This window comes from Mus caroli, unplaced genomic scaffold, assembly GCF_978045245.1.
Source record: "Mus caroli unplaced genomic scaffold, Mus_caroli_1 scaffold_7, whole genome shotgun sequence".
Lineage (NCBI taxonomy): Eukaryota > Metazoa > Chordata > Mammalia > Rodentia > Muridae > Mus > Mus caroli.
The window spans coordinates 79,362,135-79,384,942 of NW_028227262.1; positions in this window are offsets into that span (position 1 = coordinate 79,362,135).

Below are 22,808 nucleotides of genomic sequence, written 5' to 3' on the forward strand. Positions count from 1 at the left end.
TCTCCAAAGCTTGTCATCAAGTATGCTTCCAAGTCCATCTCTAGGATCCTATTGAAGTTCAGTGTCAGTGGAAGAGGGACAGATTTTCAATCTCAGCATCAACAGTGTGGAGTCTGAAGACCATAGCAAAAAACAAACAAACAAACAAACAACCCCACCAGGAATGCAGAGGTGTGAGACTGGGCTGCTTTAACTGGTTTTGGTGGTGCCTCAACCTTCTTCCAAATGCTTTACAGATGCAACCAGGTGTGAGATTTGCAGAAATATGTGGAATGAAGAAGCCTCGAAGTCCCTTTACCCCTGAATTCTCTTCGCTCTATTTCAGCTCTAGAATACATAGACTCCAGTTGTTGTAGTGTAATCAGACAGTCTTCTTCCAGTGTATGGTAACTAGAGAAAATCTCATTCTGGATGGGCAGAAGGAATAATTAATTGTCCCACACCGTTATTGTTGTTTGAATTTCAGATGTTGCATCTTCTGAACCCATAGCATAAAGTTTATTCCTGTCCTTACAAAGACTAGAGAGCTCAGGATTAGAGATTCATGGCTTTGTTGCAAAGTTCCCTGTATATATTTTATAGTAAGTGAACAGCTCTTGAGTATAAAGTATTTTTCATGTTAATGGAGTTATATAAATTGTCCAACCTAATTTAGATAAAATTGCAAATTTCTTGATGAGTGGTTTACAGTTGTTATTTAATAGACAAAAAACTAAAGAGGGAGAAAACAAAAAATGTTTTCTAAAGTAAAGTATTACAATGATTTGGAGTTGAAATTAGATATTTGAGTAAATCCTAGGTGGAATACAACTTTAATTCAAGCACACAGGAGACAAAGACATATTCCTTTAAATTCTACACAATGGAATCAGGGCAGGAGCCTCTGCTGATAAGATAAAGCCTCTTGCAAACAAGAGTCTAAAATACAAAATGACACATTTTTCCTTAAAGATACTATGTAAGTTTTGCTTAATATTAAGTAGAAATATCCTTAATTACCTGACAGATAAATACACATCAACCTTAAATTTGTATAAATAGAAAAGGATATAAATATATTTATCCATCTAATGTATGTTGACAATTTCAATTTGAAAGATAATACTTTTTTCTATTGTCAAAAAGCATTTGACTCTAGGAAAGGTATATTCTGCTAGTCAATGTAAGGACCCAGAATTAGGGTTGGGCCAGCATTGTTTGCTTTTATCTTTCCAAGAGAAGAAAAGCATCCAAGTATGGAATCCATTGACTATCTGACAAGAGAATAAAAAGTAATTCTGTTAAGCTTATTAATTTTATTGCATGTTAATTGTCTGCTTGGCAATAGAGAATACAAATATCTCCTGTAAGAGGAGATAAATAGACAAATAAATATACATGTCATAGAGACAATATGATATTATTTTCAACAATCACCCATGGAAGGAGTTACAGAGACAAAGTTTGGAGTTGAGACAAAAGGATGGACCATCTAAAGACTGCCATATCCAGGGATCCATCCCATAATTAGCCTCTAAACAATGACACCATTGCATACACTAGCAAGCGTTTGCTGAAAGGACCCTGATATAGCTGTCTCTTGTGAGACTAGGCCGGGGCCTAGCAAACACAGAAGTGGATGCTCACAGTCAGCTATTGGATGGATCATAGGGCCCCCAATGGAGGAACTAGAGAAAGTATCCAAGGAGCTAAAGAGATCTGCAAACCTGTAGGTGCAACAACATTATGAACTAACCAGTACCCCGGAGCTCTTGACTCTAGCTGCATATGTATCAAAAGATGGCCTAGTCGGCAATCACTAGAAAGAGAGGCCCATTGGACATGCAAACTTTATATGCCCCATGGAATGGGTGGGTAGGGAAGTAGGGGGGAGGGTATGGGGGACTTTTGGGATAGCATTGGAAATGTAATTTAGAAAAATATGTAATAAAAATATTTAAAAAAGAGAAGAGATTAATGCCAATTAAAATCGAAATGTGATATGCCATCTTAGCATCCAACTGGAACAGGCAATGATCTTTTTTAAAATTGCATGGTCTGAGGACTTGCTACCAGCTATGAGGTAGGGTGTCAAGTACTTTGAACAACCAGCCTGTCTCTTTGGATTATGGTGTTCACATGGGAACACAAATGGCAGCTCACGAGAGCTAACATAAAGTATGGTGTCAGCACTGCACTGAACAGGCAAAACATCTCCATGGAAAGTGGGGCTTCCATGGGAGTACAGGTGCTTAATCACTCTAGTAGGAAATACAGAAAGCAGGCCAAGACCTCTGAGCAAGTACAGTATGCTTGAAGGTATGCATGGACACTAAGAGGAAGAGGAATTTAAATAAAGTTGAATACAGGGAAGATTGTTAAATTAAAAGAAATCCATCAATTAAGCTACATCCCAGCACAATATTTTCTTACTTCTTAATGGTAAGACTGCATATATATGTGTTCCTATTTATGCTTATGTTTGTTTTTCTATGATTCCTAATGTTGCTGATCAGGAACAGGAAGAAACAGCCACATAAACCTTTATAGATTTGCTGAGCATACTATAATCCTCCATATATTTGTTCACCTTATCAGTGAATAAATGGTTCTACTTGGATAAAAGCCTAACATCGTCCTTATTTTAATAATCTCTCTAGCATGAAAAGAGACAATAATATATGCCTATCTGTTCAAGATTACTGTAGTACTTGGCATAAAAAGTTTCTAATTTCTAAATCACTGGACATTTTCTGTTTTTTTTTATAGACCCTGCCCACTTCTGAAAGTGAAATGTGCAGATTTCATACCCAATGTTAGTCAGTGGATAATGGAGGTCCTGATAATGCCTTGTGATGCAGATGGATAAATGCTGGTCCTATGACTCTAGCCATAAAACTTTATCTTCTAGGGTAAACTTTTTTTTTTTTTTTACTCTCCATTCACCCACTGAAGTCCAGTACAATGCTGATGTGCAGCTGCTGGATTGCAAATCATAATTACCTGCATGGAGGGTGCTTGTTATCATCCTCAAGATTTTTCAAAGCTGAGAACATTAAAGAACATAGGAATAAATATAATTGGTAAGCCTAAGAAAAAAGCAACTTGGCATAATGAAGCTGACATCCAATATCTCCAGCTTGATCTCAAAAGATCATGATAGGAAGTGAAAAGACCATCAGGGTAAAACATTTCATTGGCTAATGAGACATCTTCTTTCTCCATTTTGTTTCTATCTTAAATACTGCTAACAGTTTGAATGTGTGTAAGTTAATCTTTTCTGGATTTTATATTTTCTTCTGGTGGAGACTCTCTGCAACTTCTTATAAATGAGACACTGTTATTTACAATACTCCTGTATTTATGGCCATTAAGAAACTTGCTGTGAACCAAAGTTAATGTGAACATCAGTTCTCTGAAGTCTCTTGTCACTGTTGTGGGAAGGTTCTGAGGGCTCATACTTTCCCCACACTAAATAACTTGCACCTTATCCTTCAGTTTCCCAGAGCACTTTAGTCACTTAGATATAGACCACAATTCAGGGAATTGGCCCACAATATTAAAATTAGGCAAGCCTTCTTCTAAGTGATGCATTGCTCCTTTGAGTAATCTCATCATTTCACCTATTTGTATGGATAATGAATTTTGGATGCCATGAAGTTCAACCAGATGTCCAAGAGTTAAGTATAGAAGAACCATAGTGTTATATATTCTAAGACAATGAAGTGTTCTGGAAAGTGGGTTTCCAGAGGAGTGTGATCTAGAGTGATGAGTAAAGTTCTATACATTTTATCATGCCTTTTATTGAATAATTACCGTAGAATGTATTGAAAATGCAACTTCATGAGTGAGGTGAAGCTAGAATTAACTACCTAAAAGAACCTAGGCACTGTGTCAATCCATACATAAAGCAAATGTGATGCAGATGAAATCAAACAGTCCAGGTAATAATGGAGAAAATAGTCTTCTCTGTTGAGTGCCTCAAATTTGGGGCAGGTGTAGTAATCATAGAGACTGTTGTCCACCAGCAGCAATCTTGACCTGGGTAGCAATGAATTTTGCCTGTTTGTAGAGAAGAAACATAACCCATAAAATCACTATGTGTGTGAGTGTTCTGTGCAACATTTTTACAAAACTGTGAAATAAATTTACATTTTGATTGACTATGTTTATTGGCATGGTTTTATTGCTTAATCAAAGCATGTATATATGGTGTCAGTACACAAAATATAATCATATGAGTTGATAGACCTTGGGCTAGAGGTATGCTTTTTTGTGTTTATTGCACTTAAATACATCTTAATATATCTCTGAAGGGAAATGCTATGACTACATACTTCAGAGTCATCATGATCATTAATTTTTCAGATCAATCCATAGCTTAACCTATCCACCTGCCCATTCTTTATGATACCTTTTCCCTGTCCATCATCATCTTCAGGTCATGAGTGGGTGTCAGTCTCATCCTGTAAAATTTCTATCTCCTGTAGAATGATGGTTTGCACATGTAAATCTTTTATCACTCAACCATTCATGGATACTTGCAGTAAGTATGGACATTACTATGACTATAACTCCCCACCTATAGCTTCTACTTTCACTTCCTTACATGTTTCTGTCACCACAAAGCTTGTGTCCCTCTGTCCCAAAATCAGACTAAGATATTTGTCCTCTAAATATCTAAAAAGATATTGTGTCCATAGTATATGCAAGTTTTGGATTCATTGTACTTTTAACGACACGAATAATTATTTCTGAGAGAATACTCATGTTCATTGCATAAAATAACTGTTGAGAGGGAAAAGATATCAGGTACAATAATCTGAAATCTCTAAGGCACATTGGAGATTATATATATATATATATATATATATATATATATATATATAATCCCAAATTTATCTGGTAAGTGAGCTCATATGCATAGAACAAAGGATAGAAAACCCATGATCTTATCTAGCTTTGATGCAAATAGTTCTTGTGTAGCTGAGCTGTCATAGATAAGTAAAGTGAGGTTATTTACTTGAATAGATGGGTTATATATGTGAGATCCTGTCTTTATTTACAAACCATACCTTCTAGTATTATTCTATTACTCTTCCGGGAGTCATTCTGAGAAAGAAGCTATAAGGATAGTTGTGGACTTCAGTCCAAAGGGATATATCTACAAAAGGCTCCCATACCAAAGGCTCAAGAAACATTAGGGAAAAGAAGTGGTAAGCTTGCTAGATCCAGAGGATCAGGAAGTTTGCTGTGAGCTTGTGATGGCTAGTAAAAACAGAAGCTCTACCTGTAAAGTCAACATCATGATTACTCAAATGTGAGTTGAATAATGAGGACACCATGAACATGACAAACAGGATGAGCAAAAGTTTTTGAATCTTTATATCTACAAAAAAAATAAATAAAAGAAAAAACAAAAAAACAAAAAGAAAACAAAAATAAACAAAACAAACAAACAACAACAACAGCCACTGTGGAAAAACAGGTAAAGTAGAAGAGGTGCTTCTCCATTAGGAAGAGCATGCCAATTGATTGTCCAGGGGCAAAAGGTCATCCCTGAAAACTTACATATTGGTAATATTATGTAGACTCATCAAGTTATATTTAGGAATGTGTGTGCACATGAAAATACATGTGTGCATACAAAAGTAATTAATGAAAAAAGAAGCCATGAATTTGAAAGAGAACACGGATATGTATTTGGTGGGATTTAGAAAGAGGAAATGTATGGGGACAATGTAATAATTAAAATTCAGTCTCAAAGGGAGAAAATAAATCACAGATGAAACTGCCAGGCCACAATAACATTTATACCTACCTTTGAAAAGAAAATTGAATGATTTATGCTGTGTCCTAAATGGTACCATACCTGAAATAAGCTGCTATGGAGGAAACTATGACAAGGAAATTCTAAATGGCACATCGTACAAGTCAAAATAAGTTACAAATCATGGACTATTGCTGTTGTTTGTTGCTATAGCTGTCTCTTGTGAGGCTATGCCAGTGCCTGGCAAATACAGGAGTGGATACTCACAATCATCTATTGGATGGAACACAGGGCCCTCAATGGAGGAGCTAGAGAAAGTACCCAAGAAGCTGAAGGGGTCTGTAAACCTATAGGTGGAACAACAATATGAACTAAACAGTACCCCCAGAGCTTATGTCTCTAGCTGCACATGTAGCAGAAGACGGCCTAATTGGCCATCATTGGGAGGAGAGGCCCTTGATCTTGCAAACTTTATATGCCCTAATACAGGGGAATGCCAGGGCCAGGAAGCAGGAGTGGGTGTATTGAGGAGCAGGGCGGGGGTAGGGTATAAGGGACTTTCAGGATAGCATTTGAATTGTAAATGAAGAAAATATCTAATAAAATTTGTTTAATATAAAATAAATTTGTTTAAATAAACAAACAAACAAACAAACAAAAAACCAAAGAGAAGCACATTCCCTATGAATAAACCCATTCTATGTCTCAATTGGAGACATAAGAGAACCACAGGTCTGTAATGTGTTACTGAACTGATGGGTCCTGCAGCTGTGCCTACACTTTGCTGATTTGCATGTACCCAAATCACAGCCCATTAACATGAGGACTTCTTTATAATCAGATCACACCCTGTGCTGGAGTCAGGCTCACACTGATCACACACAGACATGAGAGTGCCCACTCAGCTCCTAGCATTGCTTCTGCTGTGGCTTACAGGTAAGGAAGACAGCACTGGAAATTTATTCAGCTTCTTGTAGTCAGTGCTGCTTGGTCTCAGTGAAATTCTATTGTCAGAGAACTAATCATATGGGAATTTGTTTTCAACTTTTCAATTGTAGATGCCAGATGTGACATCCAGGTGACTCAGTCTCCAGCGTCCCTGTCTGCATCTGTGGGAGAAAGTATCTCCATAACATATATAGCAAGTGAAGAAATTTATAGTGCTTTAAATTAGTATCAGCAGAAACCAGGGAAATCTCCACGGCAACCAGCTTGGGAGATGGGGTCCCATCAAGGTTCAGTGGCAGTGGATCTGGGACACAGTTTTCCCTCAAGATCAGCAGCCTGCAGCCGGAAGATCTTGAAACGTATTACTGTGAACAGATTTACAAGTATCCTAACACAGTGATTCAAACCATGACATAAACCACCCAGGGAAGCAGAAGTGAGTGCACAGGCTGCCCCAACTGCTTCTTATATTGTCTCCAGCTGCTCAGCCCTGAAAGGTTTCTCATTGCTAGGGCTTAAATGTCAATGTGGTGTTCTTATTCATAGATCAGATAAACTTTCCTATGTCCTAACTCCCTGTCATTTTCACCAGGCCTAGTATCAAAGACATGGGGAGGCTGAGTTCAGGCAGTGTATTCCTAAGAAATTTAAACATAATATAATTTAGAGAAAAAAATTTCCTGGTATAATACAATCCCTGAAAGGGTTTCTCATTGCTAGGGCTTAAACGTCAATGTGGTGTTTTATTCAGAGATCAGATAAACTTTCCTATGTCCTAAATCCGTGTCATTTTCCTCAGGCCTAGTATCAAAACAAGGGAATGCTTCTCATGACTCGTAAAAAAGGCAACAACAACAACAGCAACAACAACAACAACAACAGAAAAATAAGAAGAACAACACAAACAACAAACTGTTCTTTAGTAGCAAGTTATGGCAACAGGTAGGATTCATTCAACAAGTTTTTCTATATCTCCACCACCCCCAACACACAATTGGATCTTTATTTTCCAAGAAAATTTTTATCTATTTATAGGATTAACATCCTGAGGAAGGAGTCTGGAGGGATGGTTTAATGATTAAGAACACTGGCTGTTCTTCAATAGGATTTGGAATTGAGTCCAAACTCTCACTTAATTCCTATCTCTGATAACTTCAATTCAAGGAAAAATTTAACCATTTTTCCTGTATTTAAATGAGAGAAATTTTGTCATTGTCTAGGCAGGGAAACATACTGTGAAGAGGTGAGGAAGCAAACTCAGTTTAATTTTACTTTTTTAACCTGGATCAGAAATGGGGAGGCTGAGCTCAGGTAGTGTATTCCTAAGAAATTTAAACATAATATAGTTTAGAGAAAAAAATTTCCTGGTATAATACAATCCCTGGTAAACAATGAAGTATAATTACATAAAAACACATCCTAGAGTACATGTCATTTCTTCCAAGAAGGTGAGTTTTAGAGATATGTTATCTGTACTATCTTAAGAGTCTGGGATGTTCATGGTCATACAGATATGGATGCCATTTTTGCTACTAGTCACCTGGTTGTTAGAGCATGGTAGAGCCTCTGGCTATAGAGTTAATGTAATAGTCACACAGAACATCTATTCTATTTTTTCCTCTTTGGGAGATCCATGTTCCCCAATCCAGTTTCTTCCTCTACCCCTTACTGCACTGAGTCTATGGATCATACCTTGGTTATCATTTACTGAATGGCTAACTTATCTATTGCTGTGATAAGACATCATGGCCTAGGCAATTTAGGAAAGAAATATTTTAATTGGGGAGCTCTCAGTTCCAGAAGATTATTTCAGGATTTACATGGTGGGAAGCACGGTAGCAGGCAGGCAGGATGGACCTGATCAATTAGTTAACAGCTTAAACCTTCATCTGCCAATGGAAGACACAGAGGGGCAGAAAGATACCTGGGAGTGGCTTGGTCTTTTGAAACCTGAAAGCCCACCCCCTGTGACACACCTCCAGCAAAGTTACATCTCCTAATTTTCCCAAATAGTCCAGTGTCTGAGAACCAAGCCTAGAAATGTGTAATCCTTTGGAGGAAATTCTCATTCAAATCACCATCATAAGTAAGATTGTGCAGATAGAATGCTGTAAGGAAAGACTGAGTCAGAGTTGGGCAGGTATGAATAGAGATAGCTTAGCAAACTTTGATCCTACTGGACTTGACCTGTAGACACATTCCTTTTCAAACAACACACTCTTCAGCCTAGAAATATAAATTCACCAAACTGCATGCATATCACTCTCAAAAACAAAACAAAAGACAAAAAAGAACAACAAAACCAAAAGAACCCAAAAACCAAAACCAAAAACCAAGAGAGATATTCCATCCCATGGCTTCATAGTATCTTCTGCATGTCACATATACTCAGAAAGATATAAATCAGTAGTAGTAGTTTGCCAATGCAGGCTACAATGACTGTGCAGTGAACAGTGTTCTCTTTTTTTTAATGTACATTTATTTTTCTTATTTATTCACTTTATATCCGACATACTACCACAATCCTGGTCACTCTCTCTAACAATACTACTCCCATCCCTTCTTTCCTTCTTCTCTGTCAGGATGAGGCCCCATGAATAGCATCCCCCAACCCACATTTCACTTCAAGTAACTGGGAGGTCAGCTGCTTCCTCTTCAACTGAGGTCAGACAAGGCAGCCCAGCTAGTAGAACATATACCACATATAGGCTACAAGTTTTGGAATAGCCACTATTCTAGTTGTTCACTACCAACATAAAGGCCAAGCTGCACATATATGACATATAACAGGGTAGGCCTAAGTCCAGCTTGTGTATGTACTTTGGTTAGTAGATCAGTCTCTGAGAGCCCCAAAGGTCCAGGTGAGTTGACTATGCTGCTTTTCCTGTGGAGTTCCTGTCCCCTATGTGGCCTGCAATCCTTCCTCTTAATCTTCCATAAATATCCTCAAGCTCCATCCACTGTTCAGCTGTGCCTCTCTGTATCTATCTGAGTCAGCTGCAAACATAACAAGGTATCATTATCCTGTTAGGGATTGGTGCTTGCCCATGAGTTGAGTCTCAAGTTGGGGATTATTGGTTGTCTATCTCCTCAGTCTCTGCTCCTTTCCCCATGACTGCATTAGTTATGGACAGTATAAATTTGGGGTTGAAAAGTTTGTGGGCTTGTTGGTGTCTTTTTTCATATTAACAGTGGTCTTGAAATGACATTTTAGGAAAATATTGATTTACTTCTTAGGCTTATGAATGACCTACCATGCATAAGATTACAATCAGATATATCGTGGGAAAAAGACATGTATATTGAAAAAGGATATCAACCAAAAAAGTAAATCATATAATTAGACCCCTTAGTAATCATTTTTTTTTTTCATTATGGGTAAAAGACCTAAGCTCTTAGAGCTATATATGGGGTAAATTTCATGCAGGAACTGCTGCTCTATTCCAGTGTATTTGTTCTGTACTCCACTTTGATTCTGAATAAAATCATTTCCTGATTCACTGTGTGTGTGCTTCTTCAGTCTTTGAATAAGATTCTCACAACCTGAAAAATCACAGGCATAGACAGATTGTTGGCACTAATTTGATGTTAATGGGAAGAAGTTAAAAAAAATTAGGGCAAAATAGATATCCTATGCCTGAAAAATAATTCAAACAAACCAAGTGACAAATACTATTTGTCACAGTCCAATCCTACACAATATGGCTCCTCAAAATATCATTGCTAATCTACAATAGTCTCCCATATATTTTCATGGAATCATAAAGATCTCAAAATGCAAAATATATTCTATTCAACTTCAACAATTCTCCTAGACTTTATTTTTATCTTTTTTTTTCTTCCTGAGTAAGTGTGTGTGCGTGTTTGCATGTGCTTTTATGTGTTATGAATTTGCAGATATCCACAGAATACGTCATCAGACACCAGGAAACTAGACTCAATTGTAAGTTTTCCATTATCTTGTAGGAGCACGAAGTAAATTAGGAGCCAGTGTAGTGGCATACACCTTTAATCTCAGCACTCAGGAGGCAGAGGCAGGCAGATTTCTGAGTTCTAGGCCAGCCTCGGCTACAAAGTGAGTTCCAGGACAGCCAGGGTTATGAAGAGTAACCTTGTATCCAAAAAAAAAAAAAAAAAAAAAAAAAACAAACAAACAAACAAAAAAAAAAAGAGTTAGGGTCTTCTATCAGATCAGAAATTGTACTTAACTCCTTAGCTGTCCCTTCATTCATTGTTTAATATTCCCAATACTATTGAAAATGAAACTCCAGGCTCAGGTCTTTCTCTCTCTCTCTCTCTCTTTTTAGTTTATTTTTTTAATTAGGTATTTTCTTCATTTACATTTCAAATGCTATCCCAAAAGTCCCCCAGACCCACCCCATTCCCCTACCCACCCACTCCCACTTCTTGGCCCTGGCATTCCTCCATACTGAGGCATATAAAGTTTGCAAGACCAAGGGACTTCTCTTCCCAATGATGGCCAACTAGGCCATCTTCTGACACATATGCAGCTAGAGACATGAGCTCCGAGGGTACTGGTTAGTTCATGTTGTTGTTCCACCTATAGGGTTGCAGACCCCTTTAGCTCCTTGGGTACTTTCTCTATCTCCTCCACTGGTGGCTCTGTGTGCCATCCAATAGCTGACTGTGAGCATCCACTTCTGTGTTTGCCAGGCACTGGCATAACCTCACAAGAGACAGCTATATCAGGGTCCTTCCAGTAAAATCTTGCTGGTGTATGCAATGGAGTCAGCATTTGGAGGCTGATTATGGGATGGATCCTCGGGTATGGCAGTCTCTAGATGGTCCATCCTTTCCTCTCAGCTCCAAACTTTGTCTCTGTAACTCCTTCCATGGGTGTTTTGTTCCCAATTCCAAGAAAGGGCAAAGTGTACACAATTTGGTCTTCGTTCTTCTTGAGTTTCATGTGTTTTACAAATTGTATCTTGTATCTTGGGTATTCTAAGTTTCTGGGCTAATATCTGCTTATCACTGAGTACATATCATGTGAGTTCATTTGTGATTGGGTTACCTCACTCAGAATGATGCCCTCCAGGTTCATCCATTGGCCTAGGAATTTCATAAATTCATTGATTTTAGTAGCTGAGTAGTATTCCATTGTGTAAATGTACCATATTTTCTGTATCCATTCCTCTGTTGAGGGACATCTGGGTACTTTCCAGCTTTTGTCTATTATAAATAAGCCTGCTATGAACATAGTGGATCATGTTTCCTTCTTACCAGTTGGAACATTTTCTGTATATATGACCAGGAGAGGTATTGTGGGATCCTCCAGTAGTACTATGTCCAGTTTTCTGAGGAACTGCTAGACTGATTTCCAGAGTGGTTGTACATGCTTGCAACCCAACCAACAATGGAAGAGTATTCCTCTTTCTCCACATCCTTGACAACTTCTGCTGACACTTGATTTTTTGATCTTAGCCATTCTGACTGGTGTGAGGTGGAATCTCAGGGTTGTTTTCATTTGCATTTACCTGATTATTAAGGATGCTGAACATTTTTTTCAGGTGCTTCTCAGGCATTTGGTATTCTTCAAGTGAGACTTCTTTGTTTAGCTCTGAGCCACAGTTTTTAATGTGGTTATTTGATTTTCTGGAGTCCACCTTCTTGAGTTCTTTATATATATATTGGATATTAGCCCCCTATCTAATTTAGGATTGGTAAAGATCGTTTCCCAATCTGTTGATGGCCTTTTTGTCTTATTGACAATGGTTTTTGCCTTACAGAAGCTTTGCAATTTTATGAGGTCCCATTTGTCGATTCTTGATCTTACAGCACAAACCATTGCTGTTCTATTTAGGAATTTTTCCCCTGTGCCCATATCATCAAGGCTTTTCCCCACTTTCTCCTCTATAAGTTTCACTGTCTCTGGTTTTATGTGGAGTTTCTTGATCCAGTTAGATTTGACCTTAGTACAAGGAGATAAGTATGGATCAATTCACATTCTTCTACATGATAATTGCCAGTTGTGTGAACACCATTTGTTGAAAATGCTGTCTTTTCTCCACTGGATGGTTTTAGCTCTCTTGTCAAAATCAAGTGACCATAGGTGTGTGGGTTCATTTGTGGATCTTCAATTCTATTCCATTGGTCTACTTGTCTGTCACTATACCAGTACCATGCAGGTTTTATCAATATTGCTTTGTAGTACAGCTTTAGGTCAGGCATGGCGATTCCACCAGAGGTTCTTTTATCATTGAGAATAGCTTTTGCTATCCTAGTTTTTTTGTTATTCCAGATGAATTTTCAAGTTGCCCTTTCTAATTCATTGAAGAATTGAGTTGGAATTTGATGGGGATTGCATTGAATTTGTAGATTGCTTTTGGCAAGATCCTGCCAATCCTTTAGAATGGAAGATCTTTTCATCTTCTAAGATCTTCTTTGAATTCTTTCTTCAGAGACTTGAAGTTCTTATCATATAGATCTTTCACTTCCTTAGTTAGAGTCACACCAAGTTATTTTATATTATTTGTGACTAATGTGAAGGGTGATGTTTCCCTCATTTCTTTCTTAGCCTGTTGATCCTTTGTGTACAGAAAGGCCATTGACTTGCTTGAGTTAATTTTATATTCAGCTACTTCACTGAAGCTGTTTATCAGGTCTAGGAGTTCTCTGGTGGAATTTTTAGGGTCACTTATATATACTGTCATATCATCTGCAAAAAGTGATATTTTGACCTCTTCCTTTCAAATTTGTATTCCCTAGATCTCCATTTGTTGTCAAATTGCTCTGTCTAGTACTTCAAATGTTATGTTGAATAGGTAGGGAGAAAGTGGGCAACCTTGTCTAGTCCCTGATTTTAGTGGGATTCCTTCCAGGTTCTCACCATTTACTTTGATGTTGGCCACTGGTTTGCTGTAGATTGCTTTTATCATGTTTAGGTATGGACCTAAAATTCCTGATTATTCCAAGTCTTTTATCATGAATGGGTGTTGGAATTTGTCAAATGCTTTCTCTCATCTAAGGAGATGATCATGTGGGTTTTGTCTTTGAATTCGTTAATATAGTGGATTTCATTGATGTATTTCCATATATTAAACAATTCCTGCATCCCTGGAATGAAACCTACTTTGTGAGGATGGATGATTGTTTTGATGTATTCTAGAATTCAGTTAGCAAGAATTTTATTGAGTAATTTTTCATCGATATTCATAAGGGAAATTGGTTTGAAGTTCTCTATCTTTCTTGGGTGTTTCTGTGGTTTAGGTATCAGAGTAATTGTGGCTTCATAGAATGAAAGGGGTAGAGTACCTTCTGATTCTATTTTGTGGAATAGTTTGTGAAGAACTGGAATTAGATCTTCTTTGAAGGTCTGGTAGAACTCTGCACTAAACGCATCTCATCCTGGGCTTATTTTGGTTGGGAGACTATCATTGACTGCTTCTATTTCTTTAGGGGATATAGGACGGTTTAGATCATTAATCTGATCCTGATTTAACTTTGGTACCTGGTATCTGTCTAGAAATTTGTGCATTTCTATTTGTCCATTTGTTGAGTATAGCCTTTTGAAGAAGGATATGATGGTGTTTTGGATTTCTTCAGGATCTGTTGTTATGTCTCCCTTTTCATTTCTGATTTTGTTAATTAGGATGCTGTCCCTGTGCCCTCTAGTGAGTCTGGCTAAGGGTTTATCTATCTTGTTGATTTTCTCAACGAACAAGCTCCACCTTTGGTTGATTCTTTGAACAGTTCTTCTTGTTTCCACTTGGTTGATTTCCCCCTGAGTTTGATTATTTCCTGCAGTCTACTCCTCTTGGGTGAATTTGCTTCCTTTTGTTCTAGAGCTTTTAGGTGTGTTGTCAAGTTGCTAGGGTTTGCTCTCTCTAATTTCTTTTTGGATTCAGCATTCAGAGCTATGAGTTTTCCTCTGAGAAATGCTTTCATTGTGTCCCATAAGTTTGAGTATGTTGTGGCTTCATTTTCATTAAACTCTAAAAAGTCTTTAATTTCTTTCTTCCTTCCTTGAGCAAGGTATGATTGAGTAGAGTGTTGTTCAGTTTTCAGTCATTGTTGACTTTCTATTTGTGTTGTTATTGAAAATCAGCCTTAGTTCATGTTGATCTGATAGGATGCATGGGACAATTTCAATATTTTTGTATCTGTTGAACCCTGTTTTGTGACTAATTATGTGGTCAATTTTGGAGAAGGTACGATGAGCTGCTGAGAAGTTATATCCTTTTGTTTTAGGATGATATGTTCTGTAGATATCTGTTAAATCCATTTGTTTCAAAGTTCTGTTAGTTTTATTGTGTCTTTGTTTAGTTTCTGTTTCCATTATCTGTCCATTGATGAAAGTGGTGTGTTGAAGTCTCCCACTATTATTGTGTGAGGTGCAATGTGTGCTTTGAGCTTTACTAAAGTTTCTTTAATGAATGTGGCTGCCCTTGCATTTGGAGCATAGATATTCAGAATTGAGAGTTCATCTTGGAAGATTTTACCTTTGATGAGTATGAAGTGACCCTCCTTTTCTTTTCTGATAACTTTGGGATGGAAGTCAATTTTATTTGATATTAAAATGGCTACTCCAGCTGGTTTCTTCAAAACATTTGCTTGGAAAATTGTTTTCAAGCCTTTCACTCTGAGGTAGTGTCTGTCTTTTTCCCTGAGATGGGTTTCCTGCAAGCAGCAAAATGTTGGGTCCTGTTTGTGTAGCCAGTTTGTTAGTCTATGTTTTTATTGGAGAATTGAGTCCATTGCTATTAAGAGATATTAAGAAAAATTATTGTTGCTTCCTATTGTTTTTGTTGTTAGAGTTGGCATTCTGTTCTTGTGGCTGTCTTCTTTTAGGTTTGTTGATGGATTACTTTCTTGCTTTTTCTAGGGCATAGTTTCCATCTTGTATTGGTATTTTCCCGTTATTATTCTTTGAAGGGCTGAATTCGTGGAAAGATATTGTGTGAATTTGGTTTTGTCATGGAATACTTTGTTTTCTTCATCAATGGTAATTAAAATTTTGGCTAGTTATAGTATCCTGGGCTGGCATTTATGTTCTCTTTGTGTCTGTATAACATCTGTCCAGGAACTTCTGGCTTTCATAGTCTCTGGTGAAAAGTCTAGTGTAATTCTAATAGGCCTGACCTTATATGTTACTTAACCTTTTTCCCTTACTGCTTTTAACATTCTATGTTTATTTAGTGCATTTGTTGTTCTGATTTTTATGTGTAGGGAGGAATTTCTTTTCTGGTCCAATCTTTTTTGGGTTCTGTAGGCTTCTTGTATGTTTTTGGGCATCTCTTTCTTTAGGTTAGGGAATTTTCTTCTATAATTTTGTTAAAAATATTTGCTGGCCCTTTAAGTTGAAAATCTTCATTCTCATCTACTCCTATTATCCATAGGTTTGGTCTTCTCATTGTGTCCTGGATTTCTTGCATGTTTTGACTTAGGATCTTTTTGCATTTTGCTTTTTCTTTGATTGTTGTGCCCATGTTCTCTATGGAATCTTCTTCATGTGAGATTCTTTCTTCCATCTCTTGTATTCTGTTGCTGATGCTCACATCTATGGTTCCAGATTTCTTTCCTAGGGTTTCTATCTCCAGCGTTGCCTCACTTTGGGTTTTCTTTATTGTGTCTACTTCCCTTTTTAGGTCTTGTATGATTTTGTTCAGTTCCATCACATGTTTGGATGTGTTTTCCTGTTTTTCTTTAAGGACTTGTAACTCTTTAGCAGTGTTCTCCAGTATTTCTTTAAGTGAGTTTTTAAATTCCTTTTTGATGTCCTCTATCATCATCATGAAATATGTTTTTAAGTCCCGGTCTAGCTTTTCAGTCAGGAGTATCCAGGTCTGACTGAGCTGGGAGTGCTGGGTTCTGATGATGGTGAGTGGTCTTGGTTTCTGTTCCTAAGATTCTTACGTTTGCCTTTAGCCATCTGGTAATCTCTGGAGTTAGTTGTTATAGTTGTCTCTGGTTAGAACTTGTTCCTCCCATGATTCTGTTAGCCTCTATAAAATATATTAAGTTAGTATCAAAATAGAATGCACCCCCACTCATAATATTTTACATAAAAGCTACAACATTAGGATCACAATGAGCTTTCATAACGTGCACTCAGAAGAATAAAATAGGCTTGTGGTAGATGTGTGGTCAAGGATCAACATTCATTCCAGGGTGGGTCCAAGTATGAGGCCACAAGTATGCACCATCACAAAGAAAGACTGCATGAAACTGTTTCTTTGAACTTGTAATGAGCATATAGAATAAAACACTGCTTTGAACTTATTATCAACATTCTTCAGTAACACCATTTTTGTAACATTTTATCTGTGTGGTAATTTTATGCATCACTTTTTTACTAAGAAGTCCTAAAAAAAGCTGAGAGAAAAAAATAAAGTGTGGCGGTTAGAACTTTGCTCACCTAGCAGTGTGATGTATGTATATGTGTCTGTCTGTCTGTCTGTATATATGAATGTATGTAAGTATGCATGTGTATTGCACTTATGAAATTGATTAAACAGGCAGTTGGTCCAAATGAATGTGTACATGTGTGTGTGTTTCTGTGTGTGTGTGTGTGTGTGTGTGTGTGTGTGTGTGTGTGTGTGCATGACTTTCTCTTCTTTCTTTTACTCTGGTGTACTGGCTAGTTTTGTGTCAACTTGACACAGGCTGGAATTATCTCAGAGAAAGGAGCTTCAGTTGGAGAAATGCCTCCATGAGATCTGGCTGTAAGGCATTGTCTCAATTAGTGATCAAGGGGGAGCATCCCTTTGTGGGTGGTGTCATCTCTGGGCTGGTAGTCTTGGTTCTATAAGAAAGCAGGTTGAGCAAGCCAAAGGAAACAAGCCAGTAAGTAATATCCCTCCATGGCCTCTGCATCAGTTCCTGCTTCCTGACCTGCTTGAGTTCCAGTCCTGACTTCCTTTGGTGATCAACAGCAATATGGAAGTGTAAGCTGAATAAACCCTTTCCTCCCCAACTTGTTTCTTGGTCATGATGTTTTGTCCAGGAATGGAACCCCTGACTAAGATATCTGGCTTATGAAAATCCGTCCCCCCTCTGGGTATGTACTCCAACAGTTCCTCATCCTATTCCTCCTCCTTCCTGTCTCCAAGAGTATGGCCCACATGCCTCCCCACCCCCCAGTGCTTCAAATCTCTCTAGGGTTTGTTCCACCTTCACCCACTGAGTCCAGACAAGGGAGTCCTCTGGTATGTGTCAGGAGTCTCAGAACTGATCATGCAAGCTGCCTGTTTGTTGGCTCACTGTCAGAGTTATCAGAGTTCTGGGTTAGTTGACATTGCTGGTCTTCCTATGGAGTCACTCTCCTCCTGAGCTTCATCTAGCCTTTCCTTAATTCAACCACAGGGGTCTCTGACTTCATTCCATTGGTTGGGTGTAAGTATCTGCATCTGTCTGTCATCTGCTCGCTAGGCCTCTCAGAGCACCACCATGTTAGACTCCTGTTTGTAAACACACCATACTATCAGTAATAGTATCAGTCCTTGGAGCCTGCCCTTTTGATGGATCCCAACTTGGGTTCATCACTGGACTGCCTTTCTGTCAGTTTCTTCTCCATTTTTGTCCCTGCAGTTCTTTTAGTCAGGAACAATTCTGGGCTAGAGTTTTAAAATGTAGAATGGCAACCCCATCAACCCACTTGATGCCTTGTCTTTTTCCTGGAGTTGGACTCTATCAGTTCCCTCTCACCACTGTTGGGCATTTCATCTAAGTTCCCTCCCTTTGAGTTCTGAGAGACTCTCACTTCTCAGATCTCTGGTACATTCTAGAGGGTCCCCCCACCTCCTAACCCCTGAAGTTACCTTTATTCATTGTTCTGGCCCTCAGGTCTTCAATACTGTTCCCCCCGACATCTGACCATGTTCACCCTTTCTGATTCCTGTCTACTCTCCTATTCATGCCCCATCCTCCTTTTACCCCCTGTGATTGTTTTGTTCTTCCTCCCAAGTGGGATTGCAGCATTCTCACTTGGGCCCTTTTGCTTATTATCCTTCTTGAGTTGTATAGATTTTATCAGGGGTATTGTGTACTTTTTTGGCTATTATACACTTATTAGTGAGTACATACCATGCATGTCCTTTGCATGTTTCTTTACTCATACTCAGTATGTTCCACTGTTATAAACAGATCTATTGAGAATTATGTTTTCTAGGATAAATAAACAATGCAACCATGAGAAAAATATGAAGCTATAGAGGACATAGCAGATTCAAAAGCATAAATAAATGTGTGCTACCAAGTGGGATTCCACATCTATAGACATTGGATTGCTTTAACCATCAATGAAGAACAGCAGAAATTTGTATCACAGAGGAACACTAGGCAGAGTTGAATGTAATTTATAAGCAGGAACAGAAAGTACATCTAATTTCCTCACATGGGAATAGAGTAATCATAACTTTGCATGCCCAAGAGGAAAGAAATACTAAAGTGACTAAGGCAGATAGTCCAGCTACAGAGCACACATTAGGGATTGTAGAGGCTGCTCTTTAGCATAAATCATTTTGACATTGTTTAATTCATAAAAACTAGTTACTTATAAGACCTGCCTCCAATATCATCAAAATCATTTTGCAATTACCCCAGGCCAGGCCATTGTTTAATTTTATTTAAATTTTATCTAATTTCTGTGTTAATTTCAGAGAAAAAATATGGTACACATTTGATTCTCTCTTACCATGTCACATTCAGGTTTCAAAACCAAGTTCTCAGGATCAACAAATGCTTGTACAGTCTAACTATCACACTGGAACAGATTGGAACTTTTTTTAGTAATTTATTATTTTATTTATTTACATTTCAAATATTGTCTCCCTCCCATATTTCCCCACAATATTCCCCTCCTCTTTTCTTCTGAGAGGGTGCCCCCATAGCAACATCCCTCTTTACAGCATCAAGCCTTTACAGGATTAGGCATATCCTTTTCTGCTAGGCAAGACAAGGGAGTCATCGGCTACATATATGTATTGGTTCTTGAAACAGCCTTTGTATGCTCTTTGGTTGGTTTCTTAGTCTATGAGAGCCTCACAGGGGTCCAGGTTAGCTGACACTGTTTGTCTTCCTATGGGGTTGCCATCCTATTCATTTCCTTCAATCATTCCCCTAATTCACCCATGGGGGGGGGCTGGCCTCAGTTCAATGGTTGGCTTTGAGTTTCTGCATGTGTCTCAGTCAGCTGTTGCTAGAGCGTCTCAGAGAACAGCCATGGTAGGTTCCTATCTGAAAGCCCAACATAACATCAGTAATACTTTATATGTTTGCTGTGTGCCCATGGGATGGATCAGAAGTTGGGCTTCCACTGGTTGGCCATTACTTCTGTATCTGTTCTGCCCCCTGCCCCCTGCTTTTCTTTTAGACAGGAACAATTCTGGGTCAAATATTTTGAAGGTAGATTGCTATCCACATCCTTCCACTGAGGGTCCTGTCTATCTAATGGAGGTAGACTCTTCAGGTTCCATCTACTGTTCAGGTTCCAATAGTGTTGGATATTTTGGCTAATGTCACCCACATTGAGTCATCAGTGCCTCTCACATCCCAAGTCTCTGGGAGTTTCTAGATGCTCCACATTTACCCTAAGCACCCACCCTGCACATTTCCATTCATTCTCCCGGCCTTCTGAGTTCTTTCTTGTCACCCCCATATCTGATCGTACTCCCATTTCCCTTCTCTCTCCCCTCTCCCACTCAGGTACATCATGAAAATCATCCATTTCATCTAGATTCTCCAGTTTTGGTGACTACCTTAACCTCCTATGAATATTTTGATTCCTCTTCTGAGTGTGATTGAAGCATTCTCACTTTGGCCCTCCTTCTTATTAAACATCTACAGTCTGTGGGCTGTATCATGGGTATTCTGTATTTTTTCACTAATATCCACTTATCAGTGAGTATATACTATCCATGTCCTTTTATGTCTAAATGACTTCACTCAAGATGGTAATTTCTAGTTCCATCCATTAGCCAACTAAATTCATGATGTTTTTATTTTTAATAGCTGAATAGTATTCCATGGTGTAAATGAACCATATTTTCTGTATCTGTTCTTTGGTTGAGGGACATGTGGGTTCCTTTCAATTTTAATTATTACAGATAAGGCTGCTCCAAAATAGTGGAGAACATGTCCTTGTATTATAGTGCAGCACCTTTTGGGTATATGCTCAGGATCAGTATAGCTCAATTTTTAGGTTGAACTAATTCCAATTATCTGAGAAACTGCCAGATAAATTTCCAGAGTGGTTGTACCAGTTTTCAATCTCACCAGCAATTCCTCTTTTTCCACACCCTTGCCAGCATGTACTGTCACTTGATTTTTTGATCTTACCCATTCTAATTTGCATAAGGTGGAATTTCTTGTTCCTCTTGACTTACATTTTCCTGATGATGAAGGACTTTGAGCATATCTTTAAGTGCTTCTTGGCCATTTGAGACTATTCTCAATAGTCTCAAAAATATCCTGTAATTTTTTTTGTATATTTTTCAAAATATTTCAGCATCTAGTTGATGAACATGATTTTTTTTTCTTTGACTTTGTTTATGTATTGGATTACACTGATGGATTTTCATATATTGGGCAATATATAATTCTCTCTTTAGCTCTGTACCACATTTTAAAATTGGATTATTTAGAATTTTTTTGGAGTCTAACTTCTTGAATTTCTTATAGTGTTAGCATTAGCCCTCTATCCTATATAGAGTTAGTGAAGATCTTCTTCCAAACTGTAGGCTGTTGTTTTGTCATATTGACATTGTCCTTTGTCCTACAAAAGCTTTTCAGTTTCAAGAGGTCCCATTCTTCAGTTGTTGATCTTAGAGCCTGATACATGGTTGTTTTATTAGGAAAATCTCCCCTGTGCCAATGCCTTTGAGGTTATTTCCCACTTTTAGTTTTATCAGATTCAGTATATCTAGTCTTATACTAAGGTCTTTGATCCATTTAGATTTGAGGTTTGTTGAGGGTGATAAATATTGATCAATTTGCATTCTTGTACATGCAATCCACCAGTTAGACCAGACCTATTTGTTGACGATGCTTTCTTTTCTACTGTGTGGTTTGGGCTTCTTTGTCAAAGATCAAATGTCTGTAGGTGTGTGGGTATATTTCTATATCTTTGACTGTATCCCAATCATCGACAATCCCTGCATGCCTTAGATAACACTACTTGATTATAATGAATGCTGTTTTCTGTGTGTTCAGTTTGCAAGAAATGTATTATATATTCATTGATGTAAATAAGTGAGATTGGTCTGAAGTTCTTTCTTGGTTGGATCTTGTGTGCTTTAGTTATCAAAGTAACTGAGGCTTCATGGAATGAATTAGATAGTATTCTTTCTGTTTCTAGTTTGTGAAATAGTGTGAGAAATATTGTTCTTAGCTCTTCTTTAAAGGCCTGGTAGAATTCTGTACTAGAATAATCTGGCTCCAGGACTCCTTTTAATGCAAGCATTTCAATGACCGTGTCTATTTCCTCAGGGATTATGGGACCATTTAGATAGTTTACATGATTTAGATTTAACTTTTGGTATGTGATATCTAGAAAATCATCCATTTCATCTAGAGTCTCCAATTTTGGTGATTCCATTTCATCTAGAGTCTCCAGTTTTGGTGATTATAGACTTTTGTATTAAGATCTGTTTTTTTAAATTAATTAATTAATTTTTTAATTTTCTCAGTTTTGTCATTATATCTCGCTTTTCTTTTCTGATTTTATTAAATTGGAAACTGTCTCTGTTCCATCAATTATTTTGGCTAAGGGTTTATCTACATTGTTGATTTTCTAAAAGAACCAGCTCTTGGTTTTGTTGATTCTTTGGATTGTTCTCTTTGTTTCTAATTGGTTGATTTTAGCCATGAGTTTGACTAGTTCATGTCATTTACTCCTTTAGGATTTGTTTGTTACTTTTTGTTATAGAGCTTTCAGTTGTGCTGTTAAGATGCTAGTATAGGATCGCTACAATTTCTCTATGAAGGCATGTAGTGCATGAATTTTCTTATTAATACTGCTTAATTGTGTCCTGTAGGTTTGGATATGCTGTGCCTTTACTTTCATCGAATTTTAGAAAGTCTTCATTTCTTTATTTCTTCCCTGACCAAGATATCATTGAATAGAGAGTTGTTCGGTTTCCATGATCATTTGGGC